The following is an 8,392-nucleotide window of genomic DNA, read 5'->3' on the forward strand; positions in this document are numbered from 1 at the left end:
ATTAGTGACATGGGAAAAAATAAGAGCCAGATAAGGATGATTATGCCCCCCAAGGAGGAACAGGTGTCACATTTCTCGCATAAGCCTTTGTTTCAAACTAAGAATGACAACTCAGGATTAAATAACTATACTCTTGAGACTATGGAGATAGTGAATCCATAATGTTTTTAATAATTATAATTACTTATCAATTATATCTAATTATAAATCGTACTTATAATTTATTATTGGTAACATTACAGTTTTGCCAATTTCTTGCTATAACATATCTCAGCCTATGAGTCAGGTAAGAACCTATTCTTAAATATCAAAACAATTCCTTCTTTTTACTGGCATATCTTGCCCTCATAAACCAATAACCTAAATACAGTAAGCAGAGTTTAAGACAGTGAAGCACATGGAGTTTAGTATAAATTTGGAAACAGCAGACCTCATCTTAGCACTAGCTCCTCTGCTCAGGTTTCATTGGATAGTGTCAGGATTTAATAGAGTGGGATGGTTGCAGAATAGGGTGTCTATTACCAGAAGGTAGGTTACTAATAGGATAAATTTCTGAAAGTGCCCTAATCATTCAGAATATGCTTTTGGATATATCTACAATCATCTCACAGGAAAATTAATAGACCCACTGAGAAATTCAAAGTAGGGCATTTAGCAATGTACATACAACAGATTTTAATTTGGCTGGTATTTAACTGTTTGTTATATTCCGATGAATAACCTGATGATCGCAATACGCAAATATATATACGTTAACGCATGGCTCTCCACTGAAGCAACTGGATGTGATACATAAATTTATAAATCAATACACTCTTCTTGTCCATACTATAGTGAGTCTATTTTTGTTTTCAGCCTCCTGGAATTAGCTGTTCAATGTTTAGAATCTGCCTCAGTTCTAATGCGTTGCTCATGCTGCTTTTGACTGAACCGGGGGAGGAAAGCGCATGTACTCGCCTCGGCCCTTCCACACATACCAGGTTTTCCTATCGTTTAACTCAGAGCAGCACAGAATGTAATCAGGGCTCTTACTTAAATTACACCGTACATGAACTTTGGTCAGGAAATCTCCAGTGTGCACCCATGCAGTTCCTCGGGGGCTGTGAGAGTGAGAACGAAATTGCCCACCAGAGGAAGGTTAGTGTGAATCATGGAAGTGTCTTGGCTCAACGAGGCAATCACTTCCTTTCAAATCAGCTAGGTTAGCTCTAGAGGAAGAAAATCTGAATGCATCTGTCTGTTCCTTGGGAGGCTTTTGTGGACTTCGTTCTTGTCCTTTTCCTGTGAATTCACCTGCTTCCACTTGGGCTTTTATCACCAATCATCATGTTATCTGTAATATGCTATAAATTAGATACGTTAAACACAAGGCTTGCGTGTAAACTAAGTAACTAACTAAACAATTTACATTCTGTGATTGTAGCCATACACCAACGTTTTACAAACTAGAATATTCTGCTGAACGGTATTCCTCTTAAAGGCACGAAGTCTCTGTAACTATAATTAAATTTGATTCCCATGAACTTTATGAATAAATTTGAGAAAACTTCCTATGTTCCCCTCTTTGAAAATCCAGTATGAAGAATTTAGATTTAAATGTTCACAAAGCCGAATGTCTGAAATATAGATGTGGAAATCAGAGGCTGTAATGGGATGTAGCAAGGGGAAACTATGTCAGACTCAAACACGCTTTACCATACCAAATCAACCCAAATACTATTTTATAAAGTTGATGTACAAACATGTTTTAAATTAAAGGCAACTAAAGGTACAAAAGTACTCCCTACTATGATAAAGAATAGTTATCTTAAACCGAAGTCTTCAATAACTAAACAGAAAAACAAAACCCAAATAAACATCAAAAAAAGAAAACCTAATGACAAAAACTCAAAGTATGACTCAGACATTCACTATCAATATTATCATTCAACATTTTTAGAAACCTTGGCCAAAGCAGTTAGAACAAATATAAGGTGGGTGGATGGGGTGAGCTAAGATTATTGAAAACAATTATATTTTGTATAAATTGTTATTTGAAGATAATGAGCTTCTCTACCATGAAAACATGAGATTTAACCAAAAAGCTTTTAGAACAAAGAATATATTATTGGCATAATTTCTTGAAAATAACCAGATAATCATTAAGAATCATTAACTTTTCAGGGCCCTGGGTGGCTCAGTCAGTTAGGCATCTACCTTCAGTTCAGGTCGTGATCTTGGGATCCTGGGATTGAGCCCTGCCTCAGGGAATCTGCTTCTCCCTCTGCCCCTCCCCCCTGATTGTGCTTTCCCTCTCTCTAATAAATAAATAAAATATTTTAAAAAAGGAATCATTAACTTTTCTAAATATGAATAATTGCCACTTAGAAGATAATGAATATAGAAAACCAACACCCATAAAAAATTCTCAAAAATTAATTTATTTATTTTAGATTTTTCATAGGAATCCATAGATGGTCATCAGAATATTCACCTTATTCAGAAATTCAAACTAAAAGACATGGATGTTTTTAACATCAGAGTTAAAAACAGCAAACAGACACCATTTCCTTTTTCTTCTTCATAGAAAGGCTAACCTGTGACAATTGCTTGGCTGGGGACACTATATTCCAGAGCTGGTGGCCTGTTGGACAAACTAGCTTTCTCCACTGTGTATTCTCACTTCCTTTCCAAATCTTGTGGGTATCTGAGATATCAGTGATTTGAAAATCTAAATAGGGTAACGGTTGAAGTTTGCTAACAAGTACTAATTAATTGAGCCATATTCATTCTTCCCCTAAGGCCCTCCCTCATGGTAAATTATGAGGCATCTTAACTTTCAAACCACTGGAGTGTTGTTGAGTGGATAACTGCTTTATCCCTGGCCCCCCAAGGCACTGAGGCATCATGGGCTCCTCTGGACCTCAAATCCTCAGAGTTAAACCAAGTCCCTAAGGAGCTAACTTCTAAACAGGAAGATCTTTCTGTTACTTAAGTAATGGTGATAATTCAAAGGTTAAGTATAAATATATTTTTTTTAACACACGTTTAAAAGTCCTTCCAAAAATACCAAAGTAGGTTTCCTTTTTTTCTAGTTTGAAGCCTGGCAGTATTACTCTACATGGAAACTAATCAATGTATATCATGTGTAATACCACCTTCAAATTACGATATACCTAAAATTAGACATCAGTCACCCTCCAATCTTTTTTATTGTGCCTTCATTCATTTAACAATACATCTTCCTCCTAGATCTAAGATTACTTGTATATATGGACTGTATTTAAGGCTTCATTTGGGTAGTAATGTTTTCATCACACTAGAGCACACTTCAGTATGGAAGCAATCAATATCATGGATTATTAGATTTCATTTAGACAATCTTAATAATGCTTTCTCTAAAAAAATCTGAAAATTTAAAGACATCTACACTTTATCTCATAAAACAAAAGGTTTAAGACTTCCCCAAGGTTTTTGTTTTGTTTTGTTTCAAGATTTTATTTATTTATTTGAGAGAGAGAGAGGGAGTGAGAGACCACACACAAGGGAGTGGTAGAGGGAGAGGAAGAAGCAGGCTTCCCCACTGAGCAAGGAGACCAATGAGGGGATTGATCCCTGGATCCTGAGATCATGACCTGAGAAGAAGGCAGACGCTAAACTACCTGGGCCACCCAGGCGCTCCCCTCCCTCCCTGGTTTTTTAATAAGATTTTTGGTCCATTTTCTGATGAAGACTAAGGAAAATCATATTTTATGTTAAAGTATCTTTAATAGAAAACAAAATTGATCTGAAAGAAACTCTAAATGGAATTATTTGGAGATTAAGGACTAGTTTATACCAAAAGCATAAAATACTAAAATCATGAAAAACTTTTCAAGTAAAATTGTTCTTGTATACTTAGTACAGTACTAAGTATAGTGCTTGACAAATGGAAAATATTCAATTGATATGCTTTTCAGTAAATGAGGAGGGGGAAATGGAGAAATACCTATGCATTTTTTATTTTATATATATAACTTCTAAACAAAATATTATATAAATCATTTCATATCCAACTAATCACACATAGACCACTCCTATTTTTAAGTTGTCCTGATGTTATTAACCATAGGATATGATCAGGAAATCATCAAAGACATAGGAACTATAAGGGACAGTTATCAGATTTTTGTTTGGTTGATTTATGTTGCTGTCTTGCATCTGTTTCCTCTCTCTACCAGCATCCTGATTTCCTAGTATCCAGTGCGTATCATCTTGCTGGTCCAGTAACTCCAAATTCCTGTCTCCAACTACAGAAGCTAGGGAAGGCAAACAGAACCTACTTATCCTGCCCTGATAAAACCAGGAGGCAAGCAAGTGACCTGAGCCTGGACAACCCAATGGTCTTCCCTAGGACTTTAAGTAAGTGAAGAAAGGATGGAAAGAACACTAGAAATAACCTCCATGAAAGGCAGGAATTAAAAGGAAAGAATTTCCCAAGTGCAATGAAATCACTCATCGTGAGTGGAACTGTTCTATCCACTTCTTTTTGTTGTTGTTCCTGTTGCTGTTTTTGTTGTTCTATCCACTTCTACAATGCTTTATTATTTCTCTTCTAAAGCCCTTCCATAGCTCCCTCTCACACGTGTCCCACATTTCATTTTACTGTCATCTATACTTTAGGCATTCTCTACCTGTTTAGTGTCGCCATTTTTTTTTAAGATTATTAAATATTCCCTTTTGTCCCATCCAGCCCTCAAGGCCTGGTTAGGTTCAGAACCTAAGCTGACTCCTCTCTCTTTTGAAATTCTAAGCAGTTGTAATTTCTCTGCTGCTTTTCCTTTCAAGTACTATAATTCAGAATTTCCCTTTCTCAGAGGGCTAATCATCATCAGGCCAGGGCATAGCTGGGAATGAGCAAAGAGGGTGAGCTGGGATCAGAAAAGCATTCTACACACAGGAAGCGTAAGTTCTGGGCCAAATGGAATAGAGGACAGGTGGCCAAAGATAATCACATATATTCTTACTAACATTTTTTTTTTAAGCACCTAAAAAGTGGAAATGTATTGATATTTACTGATAGGATGATAATTTGTGCTCATTTCAATAGCACCATGGGGGAAATATCTAATTACTCTTTTATCTAAGTAATCATATTGGTAGATGAAATAAATTTCCTTTTTTTAAATATTAATAAGAAACACTGTGTTCTATAATATGGAGAAGTTTCTAAATTCACATATTTCAAGTATTCTTCTTCATTCACAGTCTGTAAAAGTACACATTTCATTTCTAATTGAAACTTTTTTGGAGGCTCTTCCAAAGACAGGCAAACAGGATGGGTTTGAGTAGAGATATAGCAAATAACTCTTTTTTTAATGTTGACTGTGTTCCAGAAGAGAGATGGTATAATGCCTACCCATGTAATTCTGACTGGTTTTGTCAGGATGATAACAAATCATTTCTGGATTTTTCATCTAAAGCTTCTTCTTTTTGCTCCTTCTACTCTGCTCTACTTTTAAGCTATAAAATTTTTGCTCTCTCCATTTTCCAGAATCAGGCCAACTATCACTCATGACAATTACTACCTTGCATGCCCATTCTCATCTCCAAGATATGGGAATATGCCCATAATAGTAGTTCTCAACCCAGCTATCCAGCAAAATGCCTTATAGAAGATCTGGAATATAGACCTGCCCAAGAGTCATCTTGGAGGCTATAACTGCCGAAGGATCCTTGGTTCCCCAGATAATTCTGATAGATAGCCAGGGTTTAAAAAAAACACCAACACAGGAACATAAATTCTAGTTTCAGGGATATGTTAGAATGCTTAATCAACATACCTTTACCTAACCAATTATACTTTCCTTATAGAAACTCATACGTACAAAACCAACATCAAGAGCTGCTGTTTGGGGCACCTGGGTGGCTCAGTGGGTTAAGCCTCTGCCTTCGGCTCAGGTCATGATCTCAGGGTCCTGGGATCGAGTCCTACATCGGGCTCTCTGCTCCGCAGGGAGCCTGCTTCCTCCTCTCTCTCTCTCTCTGCCTGCCTCTCTGCCTACTTGTGATCTCTGTCTGTCAAATAAATAGATAAAATATTAAAAAAAAAAAAAAGATAGCTGCTGTTTGGAATAAGCCTTCTTTAAAATCATGGAGAAGTTACTAATTCCTGGTACACAGAAGAATTCACTCAGCCTATCTTCAGGAATACCCTTTGTATTCAGACTTTTCTTTTTTTTTTTTTTTTTTTTTTTTTTATGTCACAGAAATGATGTCAGGGGCTCCTGGGTGGCTCAATTGGTTACGCATCTGACTCTTGATTTCAGCTCAGGTCCTGATCTCGGGGTCATGAGATAGAGCCCTGTGGAGAACTCCGCACTCAGCAGACAGTCTGCTTCTCTCCCTTTTCCTCTCCCTCTTCCCCTCCCCCAGCTCACATGCATGCTCTCTCTAAAATAAATAAATTAGCTAAAAAGAGAAAGAAAGAAGGAAATGATGTTAGAAATGACAAGTACAACTGAGACGTGTTGGGAATATTATGCATTTGGGGGGCTGAGATGTTATACTTCTCTAAGAGATCTGTAAATTCTACCATGGAGATTTTTACAGCAAAACTTCCAGGTCTAATTAGCTACAATCACATTGCTCAATACCAGCCACCAACCATGTCTGCCTATGGAGCACCTGAAATTAAGAAATTTGAGATTTGCTGTTAATGTAAAACACACAAATTTCAAAGACTTCATACCAACAAAAAGTAAAATATTTTTACATTTTTATGTTGAGCATAAGCTGAAATAATATTTTTAGAGATTGTTTTAAATAAAATGTATTATTAAAATTAATTCACTAGTTTCCTTTTAATTTTACCATTAGAAAATGCCGAGTTATGTATGCAGCTCACATTATATTTCTGTTGGGGAACACTTTCCTATATTTATTTCCACCCTAACACTTATCACAAGTGTTATCCTTTCCATAGGCTTTACCGTATCCTCTCTCACCCACACCTGATCTACCTAAAAGTAATTATTCTCCATAACCTGCTTTACTCAACTTCTAAAGCCAAGACATCAAGTGGTACTCCACCTCTGAAATATTCATCAACAACCTTTAATTCAACAACCTTTAAATTCAAGGTTTCCACATAGACTTCTTGTCTTCTGGGATCACAGAGGATAAGAATTCCTACTGAAAACAAACAAACAAACACAAAAAAAACAAACAAACCAAAAACAGAACACCTCTGTTGAATATAAATTGTAAAATATAAATAAATATAATATAAAATAATATAAATATACATATAAAATAAATATAAAATATAAATGAATATAGATTTCACACCAAAAAAATCCTGTTCCAGCCACCATTTGGGCTCTGGAACACACCTTTCTCCTCAGGGTCTAACAGTGAAATTCCTTACCTCCATAAGAAAGACTAATTTTCCATCAAGAGAACCGAAGACCTAAAAAATGTTCTTGGGCTTAAGATACCAGTTTTCCTTCAGTCCAGGGTTGGACAAGAAGTCAGACAAATGCCATGGCGCTCTAAGCCTCCTTCATGCTGCTGAGCCTCTGCCACTGTGCCAGCATTTTCTTTGCCCATTTGGGAGCTCACTGATCCCAAATTTCTGACCCTACTGCAGACAGATCTGTAGATAACATCTCTAGATGTTATCCTCATACTCCTTGGCAATGCTCCATCCCTACATGTGTTGACATTTCCCATAAAAAAGAGGGATGCTATAAGGCAGAGGGAGGAGATGTGTAGATCATAGCGTCAAACAAGACTTGGTTCAAGTCTCTTACTCTACCCTGTATTCTCCTTCTTTAGTCAAGTTGAAACGTTGATTTCCTCATCTATAAAACGAGAGTAAAAAAATACACTTGGTGTACATTCTGCTGGCTGACTCCGATACCCATTCACCACCACCACTCCCCACACTCTCTGCCATTGCAGTTGGAAACTTGATGCCCAGGTAACAACATTTTCCAGTCTCTCTTGCAGCTGGATGTGGCCATGGGACCAGTGTCCAGCAACAGGGTTACACACAGAAATGCTATATGTAACTACGTGGATGATGGCCTCTGCTTCCCTCCCAGGGCTTGGAATATGGAGGCAACACCAAGTCAACTTGGACCATGCAGATGGGAACAAGCTTAGAGATTACAAAGCCATCAAACAAAAAGTACTAGAGCCAATATAAATCTCTGTAATTGTGGCTTTTATTACATTACCCTACATCCTGCCACTTCTTCACAGACTTACAGAAAAACACAGGCACATGCAAGGAGAAAGAGTCAAGCTAAATCCACTGATTAGAACGTGCGGGGTACGACGTGGCATGCAGAAATCTAGAGGCTGGTACTGAGCAATCAAAATTTATACAACAAATGATCTGCACGCCATGCTAACCTACTGGGATCTG

General features: G+C 37.1%; 1 protein-coding gene across 1 annotated transcript in view; it reads right to left on the reverse strand.

The window, feature by feature from the left end:
• The window catches only part of LOC123942250, a gene marked incomplete at its 5' end in the record, with an annotated part of 301,675 nt that overhangs the window by 291,830 nt on the left and 1,453 nt on the right, over positions 1-8,392 (reverse strand). The window lies entirely within an intron of this gene.

Source organism: Meles meles, chromosome 5 (assembly GCF_922984935.1).
Source record: "Meles meles chromosome 5, mMelMel3.1 paternal haplotype, whole genome shotgun sequence".
NCBI classification, from domain to species: domain Eukaryota; kingdom Metazoa; phylum Chordata; class Mammalia; order Carnivora; family Mustelidae; genus Meles; species Meles meles.